Source organism: Frieseomelitta varia, unplaced genomic scaffold (genome assembly GCF_011392965.1).
Source record: "Frieseomelitta varia isolate USP_RPSP 00005682 unplaced genomic scaffold, Fvar_1.2 scaffold_80, whole genome shotgun sequence".
In the NCBI taxonomy this organism is placed as follows: domain Eukaryota; kingdom Metazoa; phylum Arthropoda; class Insecta; order Hymenoptera; family Apidae; genus Frieseomelitta; species Frieseomelitta varia.
Genome location: NW_025110590.1, coordinates 248,054 through 253,609, shown reverse-complemented (window position 1 = coordinate 253,609; position 5,556 = coordinate 248,054). Strand labels below are relative to the sequence as shown.

Here is a 5,556-nt window from a genome sequence, read left to right as displayed (position 1 = left end):
ATATACAACAATTAAAAAAATATATTATAATATAATATTATATTATAAAACAACTAAAATGTATTATAAACAACTATAATATAAATATATTATAAAACAATTGAAATATATTATTAAACAACTAAAAATATATTATATTATATACAATATTATATTATATTAAATAACTAAAGAAAATATATTATAAAACAACTGAAATATATTATAAACAACTATAATATAAATATATTCCAAAACAACTGAAATATATTATTAAACAACTAAAAATATGTTATATTATAAACAACAACTAAAAAAATATATTATATTATATTAAACAACTAAAACCAATGTTTCAGTGCTGTAACATTGCCAGTTGTTCGAATGAAATTTTCAAAAGAAGATTGCCTTTAAATGAAGAACATGCGCCTCGAGATTCAAATTCAAATCAAGCTCAATCCTCCTGAATTATGTTAGATTCTCCGCGAGCTAAATAATCTTCGTTCGATCAGCAAAAAAAAAAAAAAAAAAAAAAAAAAGAGAGAGAGAGAATCAACGACCAACGGTGTCGATCTTAATTGACTTTTAATGTAACAAGTCGATAGAACGGCGAAGCCAGTAGTCGAACACATAGGCCTCGTTTCCGCTGTTCGAGGATTGTTAAAGCAGAAGCGTGTGTGTCTCCTTTCACTCGATCGTACGATCTGTATCGCGTAATGTATAATAAGAACGACTAAAAATAGCCGCGGTTAAAAATGAAGAGAAATTTCTCACGTCTCAGAAGAAACGATCAATTTTAAAATATTTTCATTTTTTCTTTTCAACTTTTCAATATCGAGACAACTCTGATCTGGCCGTGGGATATATTATTATATGAAGAATAGGTTGTTTTGAAATTTGAAAGATTGTAGAATATATCGTGGATAAAATGTTCGTTTAAATCGTGCAAAAATTTGGAAACGCCAAATTTTATAGTTTTACTGTTGAAAGAGCATTGATCCCTTCCGCGTTTGCGAATTAACGATGAAATCTTACAGCAGCCAGTACTTGACCTTTACACGTCAAATATTTAAACTTTAAGAAGTACAGTATAGATGTAATAGTATTTGATAACTCGAAGATTTGATTTCAACGTTGAAAAACAACTTGACGGATTTCGCGTTAGAGTGGAGAGTTTGTCTGATTTTTACGTGATTGTTGCAGACGCTGGACTTCGACAGAGATGGTCTGACGAAGCTGAAGAAAGCGATCAAAGCCATCCACAACTCCGGAAACGGTAAGTGCCGATAACTAGTTATCCCTCAACAAGATGGTTTCCGATCAAAACCAATTTTATTCGATGGTATTTAAAAGATGGTTCTTCATAGAATCTTTCGTTTAAGAGAATGCCATTGAAATCTCTAATTCTATTTCAAGCAAGCACAAGCATATATTATATCTAAAAGATTAATATATATTATAATAAAATATTATTATGTATTTCTGATTATTATATATTATTATAAAAGATTATAAAAGATTATTATATTATTATAAAATTATTATAAAAGATTATAAAAGATTATTATATTATTATAAAATTATTATAAAAGATTATAAAAGATTATTATATTATTATAAAATTATTATAAAAGATTATAAAAGATTATTATATTATTATAAAATTATTATAAAAGATTATAAAAGATTATTATATTATTATAAAATTATTATAAAAGATTATAAAAGATTATTATATTATTATAAAATTATTATAAAAGATTATAAAAGATTATTATATTATAAAATTATTATAAAAGATTATTATGTATTTCTGATTATTATATATTATTATAAAAGATTATTATGTATTTCAATTCTTAAATTCGTTCAATTTAATTTACTTGCTATTTAATTATTTGGTTCTTTTATACTTCTGTTCCTTTTATCATATTATAATTCTGTTTTTTTTTTTTTATACTCGTGTATTATGTGGCAGAATCTCAATTACCAGAACTGATACGAAGAAACAAATGTGCTTGGATAATAAAACCATCATTTGTGACTTTATAAATTTTAATTCGATTTTAGTAGAATTTTGTTAGATCAGATTTTGATAGAATTTATTCTCCAATGTTTCTACATAATATTGTGACAATTTGAGATTAATGAAAAGTGTTTTCTGTTAGTGTAAAACATCTTATTGCTAGAAGTAAACGCTTCGAGGTTTATCATTCTACGATTTCTTTTTTTTTTTTTCTTTTTTTACAAAATTAACAGTTTCGATACTCAAGTGACCAAATATTAATGATCGTTGTATGTACTCAAAGTTATTTAAATGTCTCTGTAAAGGACAGATGTAATTAAAATATTAGCTATTAAATTATTAGCTACTGTTCAAATAAAATTAAATATCACGAAATATAATAAATATTTATCCATCTTCAATTATCCTTTCTTCGCTTGTGCCAATTGACTCTTCGACTGCTCAAACTCTATCAAGTTTATATTTAGTTTAATTAGTTTATGTAGCTTAATTTTTAAAAACACTTCACTTCAGTAATCAAAAAAAATAGAAGCATATCTGCAGATTTGTGAATGACTAGCCAAGACTGACCAGTAGGTGGTATTCTATCTCTTTTCGTGAAAGTAATCGATCACACGCCCCATATTTGACGCTTCTAAATATAGTTCAGCCCCAAGGATAAAATTTTTTCCAGTACTTTTTCTACTACCTAGATTCATACGCACATATATTAATTATACAATCCCAGCAGAGTCATTTTGACAAATTAATAATACATTTGAATATTCATGGCATCAAAAAGAGAATATTATGTATAATAAGTAGAATATTAAAGTAAAATATTATATATAATATAATATAATAAATAGAATATTATATATAATATAATGTAATAGAATATTATATATAATATAATGTAATAGAATATTATATATAATAGAATATTATAATATTATATATAATACAAATAAATTTATACTTATTACTGTTATAGTATAAATGATTGTATTTATTATTATACAATAATTTTTATTAATAATTTGCACTTACATTGGTTCACGAGAATATTTATAAAAAGCTTTTATAAATATCTGTGTTGTAAAAAAATATTTAAAAGTTCTATTAATATTGTAACTTACACGCTGTGGATATTTAAAAAATTATTTAACATTAACAGACAACTATTAATATTTAAAATATTTTTGAACATTCATGCCATCAAAGAGAATTGTATATAATAAGTAGAATATTATATATAATATAATATAATAAGTAAAATATTAAAGTAGAATATTATATATAATACAAATAAATTTATACTTATTACTGTTATAGTATAAATGATTGTATTTATTATTATACAATAATTTTCATTAATAATTTGCACTTACATTGGTTCACGAGATTATTTATGAAAAGCTTTTATAAATATCTGTGTTGGCGTGTTGTAAAAAAATATTTAAAGGTTCTATTAATATTGTAACTGTGGATATTTAAAGAATTATTTAACATTAACAGGCAATTATTAATATTTAAAATATTTTTGCAAATGTACGATTTGAAAAATAGATTGTAGATAGAAAGTGTGCTACGATCAGTATTGTATTTTGAATATTTTTGGAATTAAACTGCAAGGACAGATGTAATTAAAATATTAGCTATTATATTATTATCTACTGTTCAAATAAAATTAAATATGACGAAATATAATAAATATTAATAATTGTATACATATAGTTTGTTTAGAAATTTAATTATCAATCACTCCTAATATTATCAAACTATATAGTTAAAATATAACAGCAATAAATTAAACATGATCACTTATTTAGCAATTAAATTGTTAATTGCTTATTGTTATTAAATTAAAAAACATAATTGTATAGTTTATATTGATTCACGAGAATATCTATTAAAAGACATAGTATACAGTTTATTTAGAAATGTAATTATTAATTATATGCGTGTACAATTTATTATATGCGCATAATTGATTTAGATACAAATTAATCAATATTGGAAATGGAAAGAAGCATGCAAATTGACATGACCAATTATATCTGTCACGTTGAGTAACAGGACAGTTTGACACAACTCGGAAACATAATAATTATCATACAAATACGTATTCCCTTTGGCGAGAATCTCGCTTCTCAACTCGTCACCCAAGTGAACAATTTTGTGCTTGATGTATGAAAACGGCTGTAATTATAAATTTATCAACAGGCGTGCAACAATAACGAGCACTGTCACGAATTTCACATCCTGTCGTCGCGAATATATTCTTTTTGAAAGTGTGCGCGCGCTATTAAAATCAATAGAGCAATTCCAGTAAGAAAATTGAGTAAAAGCCAGAGAATTATTGGAGGAAAATATTTTCGTGGAATTAGAATTGACAGGATTTATAATAACGGGTGAAGAAAATTTGGAAAGTTATTTTAAAACTACAGTCGTTAAATTATTTTATCAACTGTTAAATCGACATATTGTATATTATGTAAATTGATCATTAACTATTATAATTATTAATTATCAAATTATATAAATTATTAGAAAAGGAAATGCTCGGGTAAAAGAGTGTATTCATAGTATTATAGGATTATTTATCAGAAAAATTTTATTATAATTACCAATTTTTATATATTATAATTACAAATATTATAATACGAAATAATATTCGAATGAAAGGTGTGTTTTTTTATGCATATCAAGTAGAATTGAAATAATTTTAGTAAAAGGTGAAAAATAATTGAGAAATTGTTAAAAGTAATTGTAAAAATTATCAAAGGGAGCAAATATTCGAATATTATTGTAGAAAATTGGTAACGGAACAAAATTCAGTTTTTTTTTTTTTTTGTTAAAAAATTGTAACACTGGTGACAGGTGACAGAATGACAAATTTTGGGAAAGTTTGATGTGAAACGAACCTGCAGATTGGCTCAAAATTACCTTTCATACAGCGACAGAGATATTTTGCTCGATATTTAAGCACGTGTATTTACTTTTTACAATTATTAATCATTGCACTTGAATAAATCCAGTATTTATATAACTTGATACACACCGATCGTTCATCATTCTTCAAAATTAAAAATAATAATTTTTTATTTAAATTTATTTTTGGAAATCTCCTTTATTTTATTCTTTAATTGAAAACCATCTCGATGATGATCTTTCGTAGTCAGAAATTGAAATTAAAATTTAAAAAAAAAAAAAAAAAAACAGTTTCCTACATTTCGTTCGAGAATCCGTATAGTGCGTTGTATCAGGCACATTTTCTTAATTAACACGGTCTTCAATTAATTGCGCAGCTGCGAAAAAAGAAATCTCTCCAAGAGATCTCGAGGAATTATGCTAATGTACACGTTGCACGAAATAAAGGAGAATACGAATTGCGAAATTTGGATACTTACAGATTAGAATCACGTGCATTAATGTGTAAGAAGATCGAGTTAAGGGATAACGTAGTAGAGTGTTTCGTGACAGATTCACGTTAAAGTAACACATTGAAGCCTTCGTCTTTGTTTTCTGTTCATATGTTGTTAGTTTTTTTTTTTTTTTTTTTTTTTTTT

General features: G+C 24.5%; 1 protein-coding gene across 2 annotated transcripts in view; it reads left to right on the top strand.

Moving 5' to 3' along the window:
* The first annotated feature begins 1,148 nt into the window (after positions 1-1,148).
* LOC122536119 (arfGAP with SH3 domain, ANK repeat and PH domain-containing protein) overlaps positions 1,149-5,556 on the top strand; it is a 13,938-nt gene continuing 9,530 nt past the window's right edge. For both annotated transcript variants that reach the window (XM_043668208.1, XM_043668207.1), the window contains exon 1: positions 1,149-1,255. The gene's annotated coding sequence lies outside the window, so the exon portion shown is untranslated. The remainder of the gene's footprint in view (positions 1,256-5,556) is intronic.